At 42.7% G+C, this 18,562-nt stretch overlaps 1 protein-coding gene across 1 annotated transcript in view; it reads left to right on the forward strand.

Annotated features, from left to right (window-relative positions):
* The window catches only part of LOC122930339 (leucine-rich repeat-containing protein 75A-like), a 355,789-nt gene that overhangs the window by 240,057 nt on the left and 97,170 nt on the right, over nt 1-18,562 (forward strand).

The raw sequence follows: 18,562 nt of genomic DNA on the forward strand, positions 1-18,562 counted from the left end.
ACTTTTCAATGGAAGGGTGAGACCTGCAGAAAATTCTCATCAGATCAGCACCGAAAATGCATAACAACCTCACAAATCGACACCAATAACAATAAATTGTGTTGATTTATGTGCGTTTTTTGTGTGGTTTGGTGCGGATTTCATGCAGATTTTCTGCACATAAATCTGCACCGTGAACAGCCACCCTTAGGCCACCTGCACACGTTGTGGAATACATGCAGTTTTTCCAAGCAGAAAAACCGCAGCGTAGTACAGTACTAGCAAAGTGTATGAGATTACACAAATCTCATGTACACTTTGCAGACTTTTTTCTGTGTGGAAATTGACCTGCATTGCAGATTTCCAAATTTGTAGTATGTCAATTATGTTAGGGGTTTTAGCTGCGGATTTTGCCCTTTTCCAATGAAGGGTGAGATCTACAGCAAAACCGCCTCAAATCCACACCAAAAACCGCTGTTACAAATTGCGAATCTTAGTATGGATATGGTTCAGGAACGCACATAAACTCGCATAGAAATTCATGCAGATCTCATATATGCGTTCAACTGCACTTGTGTGCAGGTGGGCTTAGGGTGGTGTCATAAGCAGTAGATTTGATGCATACATTTCTGCGTCTGAACTCCCGTTCGAGCCTTACCCACTTTTTGGAAAAGTGGCAAAGGTGTTGAAAAAAGCTAAAAATTCTGAAATTTTGGCACAAAATGCAGGTTTTCTACGCCAAAAAAATGGAGTAGAATTAAAGCTAGTACATGACCCCAGTGACTCTAGTCTAGCTCAGCTTTGTTTACTGGCGCAACACAGACCTCCGTTGTCCATGATGATCTGATGAACTGGATTGTCACCGATCACATTTCCAAAGCATAGACCATTAGTGTTTCAGCCCAGGAAAGCCCATTTATTTATTTTTTCTGCTTATTTTATAGCTTGTAGATATAAATGCAGAACGCATAGTATAGAATGAGACTGTATAGAATTGATATATGATGGAGTGAGTGTATACAATACATCAAGGGGCGTAACTATAGGGAAAGCAGGGGGAACGGCTGCCTAGGGGCTGGAACTCAGAAGGGTCCCACCCAGGAGGAGGACTAAAAAAATGTATTGTCAGGGCCCCCTCAACAGTATTATAAAATAAGATTGTATACAGAGACACTGTAGGAAATGTACTGAATGGCTGCCAGGTCTCGTCTGAGAGCAATCTTGACTAGCCACAGAAGTGGGGGTAGTACAATAGGAGGGGATTGCGAAGAATTTGCAGTTTAAAAATTTGCTATGGGGCCCAGTCATTTCTAGTGACTCCACTGAATACATCCCACACTTGCCATTAATAGGAAAATGTATCCTGGAAAAAAAAGATTTTTTCTCTGCTAATACAGACAGTTTGTATGGTTGCTTTAATTCCCTTCCAGCCAGTTCCATAAAGTTATTGATTTTTTTGCAAGTAAGAATGCTAATACTGAGATTCACAGTTTATAAAACTTTCCAGTCTGCTGGATGCATTAGTCAAAAATGTTCCAGATGTAAACTTTGAGGCAAAACAAGAGAAAATCTGCAAAAATAAAAAATCTCCCATGAAGAACAATAATATCAATTTTCTTTGGTAAATTAAATGTCCTAGTTTTACCCTTGAGTGTTAAAATATGATCAAACTCCTTCACAGCTGAGCTGCTAATGAGAACTTTCAAACATTATCTCAAGTTATAAATACAATGTGAGGCTTGAGTCCAGCCCAGCCCAGCTGTACTGCAGTATGTTCCAGCTTGTGCCTCCAGAGCATCATGCATCTCGATACGACTGTTATCAGTGGTGGCCCTCTGCAGCTTGTAACTTTACTGCTTGTATTATCCAGACCACCTTCTATAACAGCAGTCTGGTTGTATTTTCCAGATCGCTCTCTATAACAGCTGTCTAGTTGTATTTTCCAGATCGCTCGCTATAACAGCAGTCTGGTTGTATTTTCCAGATCGCTCTCTATAACAGCAGTCTGGTTGTATTTTCAAGATCGCCCTCTATAACAGCAGTCTGGTTGTATTTTCCAGATCGCCCTCTATAACAGCAGTCTGATTGTATTTTCCAGACCACGCTCTATAACAGCAGTCTAGTTGTATTATACAGATCACCCTCTATAACAGGAGCTTGGTTGTATTATGCAGAATACCCTGTACAACAGAAGCCTAGTTGTATTATCCAGAACACCCTCTATAACAGCAGTCTGGTTATACTTTCCAGACCACCCTCTTTAACAGCAGTCTAGTTGTATTATCCAGAACACCTCTGTAACAGCAGTCTGGTTGTATTATCCAGAACACCCTCTATAACAGCAGTATGGTTGTATTATCAAGAACATCCTCTTTAACAGGAGCTTGGTTGTATTATCCAGAACACCCTCGATAACAGCAGTCTGGTTGTATTATCCAGAACACCCTCTATAACAGCAGTCTGGTTATACTTTCCAGACCACCCTCTTTAACAGCAGTCTGGTTGTATTATCCAGAACACCTCTGTAACAGCAGTCTGGTTGTATTATCCAGAAAACCCTCTATAACAGCAGTCTGGTTGTATTATCAAGAACATCCTCTTTAACAGGAGATTGGTTGTATTATCCAGAACACCCTCTATAACAGCAGTCTGGTTGTATTATCCAGAACACCCTCTATAACAGCAGTCTGGTTGTATTATCCAGAACACCCTCTATAACAGCAGTCTGGTTGTATTATCCAGAACACCCTCTATAATAGCAGTCTGTTTGTATTATCCAGAACACCCTCTATAACAGCAGTCTGGTTGTATTATCCAGAACACCCTCTATAACAGCAGTCTGGTTGTATTATCCAGAACACCCTCTATAACAGCAGTCTGGTTGTATTATCCAGAACACCCTCTATAACAGCAGTCTGGTTGTATTATCCAGAACACCCTCTATAACAGCAGTCTGGTTGTATTATCCAGAACACCCTCTATAACAGCAGTCTGGTTGTATTATCCAGAACACCCTCTTTAACGCATTGTGATATCCCGAAACAAAAGTCACTGACAAGCAATTGAAGCTGTCAGCTAGTTTGAAAGTAATTTAGCTAACACTACATCTAGTTAAGCATGTGTGTTAACTCTACTACATCTGTATCTCATTATTTGAGATACTCTATGCAGTACATGAACACATTACAAAATATCCCCTTCTTCCCACACTCAGCCCCTCTGAAGCTCCGATGCTCTTCCTTCCTGTATCGCGTGGGGCAAGGGCTTTTTTTTGTATATATTTTTACACTACAAGGTGGTGTTTTCCACCTAGCAGTGAGCCTGGTGATGTCACTAGCACTGATAGGTGGGCTTTAGCGATGGCCTAGCTGTTTTACAGGCTAGGGTAGCTCTAAAGCCCATCCATTAGTGCGGTGACGTCACCGGGCTCACTGCTGGTGGAAGCCTCGGCCTAGCTTTAGCCATGGAGAGCCCGGTATGTCACCGGATCTCCAGAAAAAGTCTTTGCCCTGCATGATTCAATGCAGGGCAAAGGAGAGCACTCCTATGCTCATGTCAGAGGGACTGAGTGGATGAAGAAGGGGATATGTCCGGGTTCAGCTCTGAATCCGGACAACCGCTTTAACAGGCACGTATTAATATGAATAAGTCTGTAATCATCTATACAATTAGAGTTATCTATTAGTGGGACTTAGTGAGAGGGGACATGGTCTTTCATGGCCTGAGATATTCACTATAATGTACTGTATGCCAAAAACTGGGGTAAACTATAGTTCAAATCTACACCAGGTCATTGAATTTTTGGCACATGGACTGCCAGAAAATGCATCAAATTTAATGAGGCAGGTTCAAAATAACATAACCCTATTTACGATAGCAGGGAAATAGGAGTGGACAGAGGTTCCTTATCACCCTTCCATGTGCAGCCTCTTCTTGTGATCTTCATTGGTCAGGGTACTTTGGAGGAATTGTATATTTTTTCACTTCTTATAACAGCCGTCTGGCTGCTTAGTCTGGACGTCCTCTGGAATGGCAGTCTATCTAGTGCTAACTGGTTGCTAACTGGTCCACTTCTACTGTAATTGCCCCTGTTATTTGGAGCAGTGTAGAATATACAGCGGTTGTAGATGCTTCACACACACATTTTATTATCTGTGACTTGGATAAAATGCTAAAAAGTTAAGGAAAGGTCAAAAAGTTTAAAAAGGAAACTTCTTTTTCAAAATGATGAAACAAAGTAAAATACTGTAACTGTTCAGTGAAAGGCGGCCATCAAAATAACTGTTTCTTATTGTTGCAGAAGTTATTTTTATTATTTGATTTATTTATTTTTTACTTTAAACTATTAGATTGTCATTGCATTCCTGTACTCATTTTTAACTTTAGCTCCATGAACATTTGCTCTGTAAAAAAAAGTCAATAGCTTCTCTTGCAACTCTTGTACTATTGATTTTTTTAAATGGAATTATAACCTTGTAACGAGTCCTAAAAACATGCCAGATGATATTTTATAGAAAGAAATTGCAATTGCAAGGTGCATCCTCTGAGATGTAATGTTAAGAAGATACAAGTACAATACACAACTGCTTTTTCTTCTTTGTCACTGTGTCATTTGTTCTTTGCATTATGATACAGTAAAACATAAATTTTAATCGACCCTCCAGTTCAAGAAACACAATTTCACATTGACGTTTCACGTTAACCTTTTCCTCTTTTTAGTTGCAGATCTACTAAGCTTTCCAGCTTCTATTCTACCATCCAACATGGCCGCTCCTCTCCTCAGACTGTCCGTGCACACTGTGCATTATAGCCCAAACCACTTGTCCAGCGCTGGTCTTGGATTGACCAACGCTGTTTATGTAAGCAATGCTGGCCAATCCAATGAAAATGTCTTGGGCAACCAAATGCACAGTAATTATCAGGCAGTCTGAGAAGTGATGCGGCCATCTTGGATGGCAGAAGAGAAGACCAAGGAATTAACTGATCTGCAGCTAAAAAGATGAAAAGGAGGTCACCATGTAAGTGTTCTGTTTATTCCCCAGTTAATATTTTATTTTTTTCTTGAACCAGAGGGTCACTTTAATGTCCATCCAACAGCTAGGACTTCAGTTTGTACTGGAGGGTCATCTTCTCTAAGGTGGTCTGTCATGTTATCATATTGCACTCAGGCTCTGTTCACATCTTGTTTGAGGCAAGAATTTGGCATATATTGTAAGTCCCAATGTTTAAAGGGGTCTTGAGCTAGTGTTTAATACTGATGACCTATCCTCAGGATCAATGGGGGTATATTAGCCCTGAGAAAGCCAAAAGTAGACTCCTCTATGAACATTTTTGGCATACTGTAGGCACTTGGAGCATTTTATTTTGTGGTGCAGATAGATGCTGAATGTATGCACTGAATCCAGTCTGAACATAACTGTAATGAAAAAGCAATCATTGGGACAGGTTTGTGAATGCTGCCTAAGGTTAGTTGGCTTACTACCAGAATTCTTGAGCAATGTTGGTGCATGGTGCCATTTTAAACCACTCCCCATTCATGCTAACCCACTAGTATTTTCCCATAAAGCGATGTCCATAGTCTTTATTGTCAACAGGATCATTGAGATTGAATTATTTACATACATTTTGGTGCCTTAAAGGGCCGATAAAACGGAAATCCAAACAAAGAAAAACCAACAAAATGTAAAATAATCTTCTGAGGTTAGTTTCACACTAGTGCTAAAATCATTGTATTCAGCATAGCCGGAGGACACTACCTTTCCTCCCCAGAGCCCATTGACTTTGGCTGGACCAAAAAATGCTGTTTGCTGCAGTATTTCCCCGGCCGAATTTTCGAAAGCTGGGTAGCTTGTGGCGGTTTGCTGAGATCAAGTTACATATATGGTATATACTCATGTTTATCCTGATATTATATTTATGGATAGTGTATAAAGAATATACTGTATGTAGCAAGTGTGGCCTCCACTACATCTTTTCCCAACTTTCCCAGACTTCTGAATTCCAAATTAGCCTAATTATATAGTGATAACAGCTTATCGTTTGGGCTCTAGAAAAAACTGTGTGACAAGACTCTAGAGCTGCATTGGTGACAACTGATTATGTTGCTCTGGTACCATATTACAGATTCACAAAGCATATCAGGTCAGCATTGTGTGTATTTTATATAACCAATATGCCCCCATCACCGCCCCATAGAGATTGTTACCCAGACCATAGAATGCCAGATCAGTCTGTTTATGAATTGGGAAATTCCTAGTATAGTACAATACCTAGCTGGATTTGCGAGCTAAGAGTCTGGAAAAGCTAAGAATCCCAGTGACAAATCCTCATAGCATAGCTAGACAGATTTTTCATTCATGGTCTTGGGAAGGCTAGGTAAGAAATTAATGATGATAATGGCTGTAAAGCACTGCAGAGTATGGTGGTGCTTAAGTGAGTAAAATAAATACATTATATGGACCTGCAGTAGGGACTACTAAATAATAAATCTACCTAAATAAATAATTCTCCTCCTAAATTGTTCCAGAGCTAGGCAGATTTGCATTTCAGGGTCCCAGGAATGCTGGGTTACAACTAGGGGTGGGCGATATGGCCTAAAATCTATATTGCGATATAATTTTAAGCATGTGCGATATGCGATATATATTGCGATATATTGTTTTCTATATTGGGGGGGGGGGGGTGTTTAAATTTTATTTATTTTTTACTTTTTATTTATTAACTATTGGCCTCCTTAAGGGCTAGAACCCTTGTCATATTCACCCTAATAGAGCTCTATAGAGGACTTTACACTCTCCCTGCTGCCCTGTGCATAGTGCACACAACAGCAGGGAGCTGACCATGGCGGCAGCCTCTGATCTGCCCCCCTTCCCCAGCCTCTGAACTGCCCCCCTTCCCCAGCCTCTGATCTGCCCCCCTTCCCCAGCCTCTGATCTGCCCCCCTTCCCCAGCCTCTGATCTTCTCCCCAGCCTCTGATCTGCCCCCCTTCCCCAGCCTCTGATCTTTTCCCCAGCCTCTGATCTTTTCCCCAGCCTCTGATCTTTTCCCCAGCCTCTGATCTTTTCCCCAGCCTCTGATCTTTTCCCCAGCCTCTGATCTTCTCCCCAGCCTCTGATCTGCCCCCCTTCCCCAGCCTCTGATCTGCCCCCTTCCCCAGCCTCTGATCTTCTCCCCAGCCTCTGATCTGCCCCCCTTCCCCAGCCTCTGATCTTCTCCCCAGCCTCTGATCTGCCCCCTTTCCCCTGCCTCTGATCTGCCCCCCTTCCCCAGCCTCTGATCTTTTCCCCAGCCTCTGATCTTTTCCCCAGCCTCTGATCTGCCCCCCTTCCCCAGCCTCTGATCTGCCTCCCTTCCCCAGCCTCTGATCTGCCCCCTCTGGTAACGCAAACCCCCCCTCCCCAGTATTAATCATTGGTGGCAGTGGCCACAGGGTCCCCCTCCTCCCCCCCATCATTGGTGGCAGTTTGCAGTTCCGATCGGAGCCCCAGCAGTGTAATGCTGGGGCTCCGATCGGTTACCATGGCAGCCAGGAGTCACGCTGCTGAAGTCCTGGCTGCCATGGTATGTTAGTGAGCAGAGAGCAGCGCATTATACTCACGTGCGCTGTGGCCGCCGGTCGCTCCTTCTTCTCATAGGTCTGTGCGGCGCATTGCTAATGCTGTAAGCATTAGCTATCCGCCGCACAGACAGAAGAAGGAGCGACCAGCAGCCACAGCGCACGTGAGTATAATGCGCTGCTCTCTGCTCACTAACATACCATGACAGCCAGGACTTCAGCAGCGTGACTCCTGGCTGCCATGGTAACCGATCGGAGCCCCAGCATTACACTGCTGGGGCTCCGATCAGAACTGCAAACTGCCACCAATGATGGGGGGGAGGAGGGGGACCCTGAGGGATATGGCCGGCACATTCATTGGTAGTGCAGTGGCCACAGTCCCTCCCCTCCTCCTCCTACTCTGTCCTCATTGGTGTTCAGCGGCAGCCGCGCACAGTGGGGAGGGAGAGACTCCCTCCTCCCCCCTCCTCCTCCCTCCACTGTGCCGGCCGGCTCAGAACATGGTGCGCGCGATCATATCGCGGTCCGGCGATATAGGCGATATGGCGAAAATCCATATCGTGGCCCAAATTCATATCGCATATCGCCTATATCGCCTATACCGCCCACCCCTAGTTACAACCATATGGAACTGTAATAGACGGCAGAATACTAAATCTACCAAGGTAAATCCCTCTCCACACTCCTAAATAGTGCCACTGCCTTTCATGTTAGTGGAAAACTTGGACTACCATATGGAGCTGTAATGGAGTCTTCAGAATACTAAATCTAACAAAAAAAAAAACCTCTTTACTGCTAAATAGTGCCACAGCTAGTCAGATTTGCCTTTCAGGTTCCTCGGAAAGCTGGGTTACCATCATGTGAAACTGTAATAGAGTGCAGACTGAAGTTTTGCAGAGTGTCTATTGAAGTGTTAAGCCCCACCCCTTTCACAAGCGTCCTGTTTGCACGTGAGCACATGCTAGTGTTTATTAGGAGCGGTATGTTAGTATATAATTTTAGTGCAGCATTTGCTGTTTAATGACTATGTCGGCTAATGAACTACACCAGGCATGGCAAAGTAGCACTTTTTGGGAACATCCAGCAGCGTTGCAGAAAATGTGGCAGGAGCTTGATAACTATGGCATTTAGCCTATGTATGAAAGATAAAAGAAAGTTTGAGGATTAATCAGATCTAGTGGAAGTGAATCCAGAAGACCTGAAAAACTTGAGGCACTAGAGGAGGGTGGGAGTAAGTGTGAAGGAGACAGAATAGTATATAGGCTGCTCAAGGGTTTAACATGCAGACCCAATTGTCTGCATGTGTAGGACAAGTGGGATGGGAGGAGATAGGAGGGTTAATGGGTGGTAAAATCCCACCCAAAACCACCTATTCCTGAAAACCCAAAACAAGCGCCAATATCCTGTGTATGGTATATATATTATAATATAATAAAACCTGGATTTCTTTTGAGTGGTCTATATAATAGTAGAAACACTTCGTGCAATAGATGTGGCGTGGGTAGGTGTCCAGGGGACCGACGTCCGTGGAACCAAAAAGCCAATAGATAGCAGGTAGGTATAACATAAACGTTAAAACATATTTGTAAAAATGTGTATAAAAAGATATGTGTATCATATAATATACAACGGTATCATAGACTTTTATTCACTTCACGAGGGGGGCGGTTTATCAGGATAAGCATAATGCACCTGTAAACCTAACCCCCCCCCCCCCCCCCCCTCAGCCTGGATCACTTCTAGGATGTTACAAGATAAGGGCAGCCAATCACAAAGGGGCTTCTGTTCAGTTGTCTTTATTGCAGTATAAAATCCAGCTCAACGCATTTCGGGACAGGCACGCCCCTTCATCAGGAGCATATTCATTTAGCCTATGTGACATTATTTGAATGTGCAGGGCATGTGTGACCCAGTGATTTTCTGTTTTGCCTGAAATGCTCTGGGAAATTCACAACATAGAGCAGAAGTTTACTCCAGGAGAACAACTTGATTAGTACAAATAGAGAAACAATTAAAGGAAAGGTTGCAGTAGCTGGAGACTCGGTGACTCAGAGAAGAAGATGCATTGTGTGACTCCGCTTGAGACATGACAGGGTTCCGGTGTAACAATGCGCTTCCTTAGCTCTGTCATTTATTTCACTGTGACAATTTTCAAGCCCAGTGGACCATGAGTTTGACAAATTGTATTACGGGTTTTTAATAGAGCAGTGCTATGAAGAACAATAATTACAGACTGAGCTGGTGGTCTCTTTATCTGGAGGTGAAGAATGATATTAGTGAGCTGCCAAAAGGGCACAAGACAGAAAATAGACCGTCTTTCAACTCATTTTTGAAAGCAATATGAAGCCCATGGGATTAAATTGTCACAATAATTAAATGGATATTCCAGCCAAAAGCATTTATCAACTACCCATTGGATGAGTGATAAATGTTAGATTAGAGGGGGTGCAACTACTGGGAACCCCACCATCTGCTAGAGGAGAGAGCATAGCTGTTTCCATCAGTGCCATAGACTAAATGGAACAGCAAGGCGAGGCACATGCTCGACCACTGCGCAATTTAATCTTCTTTCAGACGCGGTCATACGTTTGGGGAGAACAAGGAAAAGGGTCCCTTTAACTTTTTATTAATGCTTTTTCCAGATTGTCATTGTTAGGGAACGTGCTATACATTTTTTGTGATTACTATAAAAAACTATATTTTTTCTATTATCCTTTAAAAAACATACAGCACTGATATATATATATATATATATATATATATATATATATATACACACACACACATACAGTGTGTATATATATACAGTACAGACCAAAAGTTTGGACACACCTTCTCATTCAAAGAGTTTTCTTTATTTTCATGACTATGAAAATTGTAGATTCACACTGAAGGCATCAAAACTATGAATTTTCCACATAACAAAAAAGTGTGAAACAACTGAAAATATGTCATATTCTAGGTTCTTCAAAGTAGCCACCTTTTGCTTTGATTACTGCTTTGCACACTCTTGGCATTCTCTTGATGAGCTTCAAGAGGTAGTCACCTGAAATGGTCTTCCAACAGTCTTGAAGGAGTTCCCAGAGATGCTTAGCACTTTTTGGCCCTTTTGCCTTCACTCTGTGGTCCAGCTCACCCCAAACAATCTCGATTGGGTTCAGGTCTGGTGACTGTGGAGGCCAGGTCATCTGGCGCAGCACCCCATCACTCTCCTTTCATGGTCAAATAGCCCTTACACAGCCTGGAGGTGTGTTTGGGGTCATTGTCCTGTTGAAAAATAAATGATGGTCCAACTAAACGCAAACCGGATGGAATAGCATGCCGCTGCAAGATGCTAAGGTAGCCATGCTGGTTCAGTATGCCTTCAATTTTGAATAAATCCCCAACAGTGTCACCAGCAAAGCACCCCCACACCATCACACCTCCTCCTCCATGCTTCACGGTGGGAACCAGGCATGTAGAGTTCATCCGTTCACCTTTTCTGCGTCGCACAAAGACACAGTGGTTGGAACCAAAGATCTCAAATTTGGACTCATCAGACCAAAGCACAGATTTCCACTGGTCTAATGTCCATTCCTCGTGTTCTTTAGCCCAAACAAGTCTCTTCTGCTTGTTGCCTGTCCTTAGCAGTGGTTTCCTAGCAGATATTCTACCATGAAGGCCTGATTTACACAGTCTCCTCTTAACAGTTGTTCTAAAGATATGTCTGCTGCTAGAACTCTGTGTGGCATTGACCTGGTCTCTAATCTGAGCTGCTGTTAACCTGCGATTTCTGAGGCTGGTGACTCGGATGAACTTATCCTCCACAGCAGAGGTGACTCTTGGTCTTCCTTTCCTGGGGCGGTCCGCATGTGAGCCAGTTTCTTTGTAGCGCTTGATGGTTTTTGTGACTGCACTTGGGGACACTTTTAAAGTTTTCCCAATTTTTCGGATTGACTGGCCTTCATTTCTTAAAGTAATGATGGCCACTCATTTTTCTTTATTTAGCTGCTTTTTTCTTGCCATAATACAAATTCTAACAGTCTATTCAGTAGGACTATCAGCTGTGTATCCACCTGACTTCTCCACAACGCAACCCCATTTATAAGGCAAGAAATCCCACTTATTAAACCTGACAGGGCACACCTGTGAAGTGAAAACCATTTTAGGTGACTACCTCTTGAAGCTCATCAAGAGAATGCCAAGAGTGTGCAAAGCAGTAATCAAAGCAAAAGGTGGCTACTTTGAAGAACCTAGAATATGACATATTTTCTATTGTTTCACACTTTTTTGTTATGTATATAATTGCACATGTGTTAATTCATAGTTGTGATGCCTTCAGTATGAATCTACAATTTCCATAGCCCCTTTCAATTAGTAATTCAATCACACAGAATCAGCAGCATGCATGTCATGACTGTTGGGTCTGTTTTTTCTAGATTTCTATTACTCTACTACATCTGCTAGTAAATTATTTGCCATGTAGAAATATAATTTCTACCAAAAACAGTGTTTGATCAAGTGATGTCTGACTGCTATTATTTTAAACACAACTGTAGAAAGTCATGTTCAAAACCTGGCAGTAACAATCTGAAAAAACAAACAAAACAAAAAAAAACATTAATTAAAGTTAACTATACAGGAGTATCCAAAGGTCCATCCCCCTTCAAGTGCCAGGACTCCTTAGAGCAGCCTGGAGGAAGGAGAGGGGCCAATCCATGACTGTAGAGAAGAGCAGGGACTCCTTAAAGGGGTTGTACATAACATACATTCATGTCCTACCTTTTCCACATGTTTCTGAAGCCCCTTTTTATTATAGGAAATTCTTTGCCAGGAGTGTTTTCTTAGACTCAGTGATGTACCGGGTCCCTTGCAGGAGCGCTGAAGCCTCTTCTTCCAGCTGCTCAGGGAGCCCGGTGATGTCACTGGCACTAATGGACGGGCTTTAGTGCTGCTCTAGCCAGTAAAACGGCTAGGGCAGCGCTAAAGCCCGTCCATCAGTGCCGGTGACGTCACCGAACACAGTGCCCGGTGAAGCCTCCGCCCAGCAGTGTGTTATTGTAAACAGTAGAGCCTTTACCCTGTGCGATTTAGCAAAGGAGAGCATCGTAGCATGAACTGCTCCGATGCTCAAGTCAGGGGGGCTGTCTGGGTGAAAATAGAGGTTTGTCCGGGTTCAGCTCTGAACCCGGACAGCCCCTTTAAAGTATCCTAACTGGGCCCCATAGCAACTGTGTGGTCTGTCTCCATTAATGGTAAACTACTTGTTGGCACGTGGGCCAACCATTTGTAATTTCATTAACAAATATGGGTGTTCTGCAAGTTTTTTTGTAATAAAAGAAAATATGTATGTCTAACTGAGGGAGCTGGGCTTAAAAAAGTTCAGGAAAAAATGTGTCTTATTTTTGGATAAATTGTCCACGAAAAAACAGAAAAGGGCCGTGCTGCACTGTCCTGACTGTACAGTGCCAGGACGTAGTGTGCTTATTATGACCTGACACTGCAGGCAGTCAGGTGACAGTGCAGTGCGGACCCAGAGAAGATCAGGAGCAAAGAATTCAAGGGAGACTGATGATGCACCTGAAGAGGAGCAGCAGAGCTAGAGAGGTAAGTTTATTTATTTTAGAGTCTGATACTGGCGGGGTCTGACATGGAGGTCTAATAGGGGTCTGATTAAGGTCTGATATGGTGGGGAAGTGACCTAGAGTCCTGTTCTGAGGTCTGATGCAGGGGTCTGACCTGGAGGTGTAAAGGAAATCTGATCTGAGGTCTTATATGGGGTTCTCACATTGGGGTCTGATCTGAGGTCTGATATGGAGGTCTAAAGGGATTCTGATCTGAGGTCTGATAGGGGAGGTCTGACATGGAGGTTCAATGGGGATCTGATCTGAGGTCTGATATTGGGGGTCTGACATGGATAATGGGGATCTAATCAAGGTCTGATATTGGGGGGAGATCTGACATGGAGGTGTAATTGGGGTTTGATCTGAGGTCTGACATGGGGTCTGACATGGTGGTCTAAAGGTGGTCTTAGCTGAGCTTTGATATGAAGGTCTGATCTGAGGATCTGGTATGGGGGTCTGAGGATCTAATATTGGGGTCTGATTTGAAGATCTGATCTGAGGTCTGATATGGGGGTCTGATTTGAGTTCTGATATGGGGGTCTGATTTAAGTTCTGATATGGGGGTCTGATTTCAGGTCTGATATGGGGGATCTGATCTGAGTATCTGGTATGGAGGTCTGATCCGAAAGGTAAGGGGGTATTTTTTGTACTGGTGCGCATTATAAGGGGGTATTTTTTGTACTGGTGCGCATTATAAGGGGGCATTTTTTGCGCTGGCACACATTATAAGGGGGTATTTTTTGTATTGGCACACATTATATGGGGCTATGTTTTGTACTGGCACATATTAGTGGGCATTTTTCTACTGGCACACATTATAAGGAGAGGTATTAGTACTGGGGGGCTATGGGGAACATGATTACTAGTATGGGCACAATGGAGGAATTATTACTATTTGGGGCACTGCTAACACTATGCACTATGGGAGATAATGATTTCTATTGATGGAACTTTGGGTAGCACTATTACTGTGAGGGGCACCCTGGCACAGTATCAGCTTAGCGCATTATTTTTTGGTGGACATTATGGGCGAGATTTATCAAACTGATGTAAAGTAGAACTGGCTTAGTTGCCCATAGCAACCAGATTCCACCTTTCATTTTTTAAAGGAGCTGTGAAAAATGAAAGGCGGAATCTGATTGGTTGCTATGGGCAAATAAGCCAGTTCTGCTTTACACCAATTTGATAAATCTCCCCCTATGTTTACACTATTACTGTCAGGGACACTATTTGCTGGATGCAGTTATTTTTTAGGACACTGTGTGCCAATAATTATTGAAGGGCGCACTATTTGTGTGGTAATAGTATTTTCATGGGGATTATCTGTTACTGCAGCATAGTATTGGGGAGCACAGTGGCCACAATATTGGGGGTGGCAGGATGGGGTGTTCAAGAGGTGGGAGGATGATTGAAAAGTAGTAAACTAAGATATCTGTTAGTCAAACTCTGCAGAGACAATAGAAGGTTGAAAGAAATCATCATGGAGGTCTGGTCCCAATCAGGGCCGTCTTTAACACGGGGCAAAAGGGGCAGCTGGCCAGGGCCCAGTTGCTCCTGGGGGGGGCCCAAAGCAGCTGCCTCTTGAGCCCCACTGGCCAGTGGCGTAGCATGGGGGGGGGGCATTGCCCCAGGCGCAAAATTCCAGGGGGTGCTAGAAGGGCCACACCGCTGTATTACCCTGCATGTTTTGTAGCGCTGTACAGTTATGTGATGTTTTCCAAGTATGTCTTTAACAGTAGGGCTGGAGGGAAGGGTTTAGGTTGAGAATTTGGCATTGACGGGGTGCCATTTAAATTTTTACCTCAGGCAGCAGAAAGGCTATGTGCCCCCTTGCCCCATGCCACAAAGCACAGAGGGAAGGGGAACCCCAGCTGAACTCTTGCACCAGGGCCTCAGGGCCCATAAGCCTTTAGCTAGGTTCCTACCTGGAAAGGAGCTTCACTATGTGCAGATGAAATCTCAGTCAGTGTTGAGTATATTTTCCCTTTAAATTTTAACTATAAAAATGGTTTTACTGTGCAATTCCATTTATGTAACTAAATACAATTAAAAGAGGATCTTTGATGAACTGATTTAATTTTGTTAGGGATTTTAAGCTTGACAGAACTTCGCCATTTGAAATTAAAAACTGAATTTAAATGCTGCCTAAACATAACGTATTCAGTGCATTCATCCATGAGGCTTCAGACCCATGTTACAGAGAAGACATCAAGGAAGATGATGACTAATTGTAGAAAAAAGATCAACAGATAGAAATTCCGCTTTTAACAAAGAAGCAGAGAATGCTCTTCCGAGTTGTCAATGCTTTCTCAGAGAAAGGAGTTATTGTTATAAAAAATCATTTCTAGAAGCAAAAAAACATTTATTTTTAGTTGTTGTAAAAGTGTACTTAGGTGTAAAGTGCTTTCTGCGGAGTCACGCTGACACTGAGCACAAACCATTAATGTATTTTCACACAACTACCATTGGCCTTAAGTGCAAGAACAATTGTTAAGTGCATTTGTGGTGCATCACCATGGTATTCTAGCACATGGGCAAAATGACAGGGCCCACTAGGCCAGGGGTGCACAAGTCACACGGACATATTGTACCATACCACATGGCTGCTACAAAACGTAAAGAGGTTATCCTGGAAATAATATTGATGACCAATCCTCAGGATAGGTCATATATATCAGATGAGCGGGGTTCCTATACCCAGGACCCCCGCCAATCAGCTGTAAGGAGAGGCTGGGCGCGCCGTGTGATGTCACCGTACATTGGCCACATGGCCTAGCTGCAGTTCAGCCCGATTGTAGTGAATGGAGCTGAGCTGCCACACTCACCAGACTAAGGGCGCATTCACATGACCGTAGTGTTTTGCAGTCCACAACACACAAATACCGGCCCGTGTGCGTTCCGCAATTTGCGGACCGCACATGGCCGCCACTATCATAGAAAATGCCTATTCCTGTCCGGACAAGTATAGGTCATGTTCTATCTTTTTTGCAGGGCTGCGGAACAGAACTACGGATGCGGACAGCTGTCCACATCTTTTGCAGCCCCATTGAAATGAATGGGTTCGCACCCGTTTCTCAAAATTCCATAACGAATGAGGACTCATTCATACGGTCATGTAAATGAGCCCTTTCATTGAGCGAGGCAGCTCCCTGGAACAGCTGAAGATAGGTTATCATTATGATTTCCTGGATAACCCCTTTAAAGAAGTATTCCTATGGAGGTCCTCTGGTCCTGTTAGGAGAAGTGCAGGTTAGGTGGACGCATATGCATATGGTTAATCTTTAGACATTGTAAAATTAGACAAAAGTATGGTGCACACTGCACCTTATACTATTTATATATTTATTGCATGTTCACAACACCTTTTAGTTGGCTGAGTTTATGCCAGAAGTTTGTGGAACAATGTGGTTACTTTTTCTTTTATGCTCGCATTGTTGCATATGAGACCTTTTCCAGTATGCCACACTCTTTTCCGTGTAAGTCTTTGTCACATATCCCACCCTGGAATAATGCTAGTTCAGGGGAACTATTCCTCATTTTTCAGTAAGTGGGCTTTTCAGCAAGAAAAAAAAAAGTTCAGCATCCGATGTGTAGAAGTTTTTTAGGCCATATTGAATATCCCATGCTACGGTTTTATCTCCGGCGAAAAAAACTGAAGATTTGCCTGAACGCCGGATCTGGCATTTTTTCCCATAGGGATGTATTAGTGCCGGATACGGCGTTTAGAATACCGGAATGCCGGATACGGCGTTCCGTTATGCGCATGCGCAGACTGAAAAAAAGGTGAAAAAAATAAATGCCGGATCCGTTTTGCCGGATCCGGCATTTCAATGCATTTTTAAGACTGATCAGGCATTTTTAAGACTGATCAGGATCCTGATCAGTCTTACTAATGCCAACAGTTAGCATACATTTTGCCTGATCCGGCAGGCAGTTCCGGCGACGGAACTGCTTGCTGGATCTCTCTGCCGCAAGTGTGAAATGCAATGATTACCGCCTAAGCCTTTTAAATACAACAGTGCCACAGGGCAATACAAAGGTGCATTTACATTTAACAAGTAACATTAGAATATCCCCATCCTCCGATCAGACAAAAACAATACAGGTGCAAAATAACAGGACCAAATTTGGCAACAAAACAAACCAGTCGGAAGGTGTGCAGACAGTGCAGCCTATTTCTATAGAAAACTAGGTAAGCTAATTTCGAATGGCTGTTTTCACTGCTTCTGCTTGCTCTGCAGTTTTTGCCTTTTGTGAGCATGCATTTATAAAACCTGCTTCTTTACGTAGCCATTCAGAACAGTAAATGTTGACAGCTTGTTAATCCAACCGGTACAATTAGAAAATTCACCGCACCAGCATAAAGTACAACTGAAATGAACTGTTTAATAAAAATGAATTTATTAAATTGCCCGCTACATAGCTGAATTTCTGCAAACATTCACGATTTGTTCAAATCTACGATACCAACGATGTGTTCATTAGTTTAACTGTTTGCATAGCTACCTCTTGTATTATTATTTTCGAGTATTTGTCCTACACTTAGCAGAGCTAAATTGGTCATTTAAAGGCTATGTACCCCTTTGGGGGGCAATTCATTTTCTTTTTTTTTTTGCTATTGCATTGACACATTTTGAGCTAAAAAAAAATTAATTAATTTAGATTGGTCTCTATTTAAAAAAATATGGAGCCCTTTTATCTGTACAGAGCTGAGATGCTCTAGTAGCATCCTGTGGATCTGTCTTTTCCATCAGACCAGGAGTAGATGAACTCCTTATCTCTGCTCTCTGACCTTATAAACACTCATTATAGCCCAATTCTTATCTTACTGATAAGAATGCGGCCTAAATAAGTGTTTATGACCAGTCAATAGTTTAGAGATAATGTTTATTGGATGACCGCACAAAGTGAAAGTACCAGTCACACAGCTAGATAAACTGTTAACTCTTTGTGACAGAACAGCTGAATATTTTAAATAAAAGCCAAAAAAAAAAAGATTTTTACAAAAATGAGTAACATGCAATCATAAAAATAAACTTGCCTCCGAAGGTGTACATAGACTTTAAAGAGATTAGCTCAATGGAGCAATGATTTGACACTGTATCCATGTAATACAAATGCAATGGCTGCTGTATTTCCTGCACCATGCATGCTTCAGACTGCAATATTTTTTGTGCTTTTTGTTATTTGGTGGTTCTCTTCTGAAATCACTGATGTAGCTGATGAGCATTGCATTTATTTATAGCTTTTTATGTTTTTTATTGGTGTTGACCATTTAAGAGCTTGTGCTCTGCCATGTAGGGGCAGATATGTAAAGGCTAGTTCACACAGAGTCTCATTTTCAAAGAATTATGGTTTCGATTCTCTGCTAAAAACTTCGGGCTGGCCATTGGCGTATATCTGACCAAAGTTTAATTTCCGCAA

This window comes from Bufo gargarizans, chromosome 3, assembly GCF_014858855.1.
Source record: "Bufo gargarizans isolate SCDJY-AF-19 chromosome 3, ASM1485885v1, whole genome shotgun sequence".
NCBI classification, from domain to species: domain Eukaryota; kingdom Metazoa; phylum Chordata; class Amphibia; order Anura; family Bufonidae; genus Bufo; species Bufo gargarizans.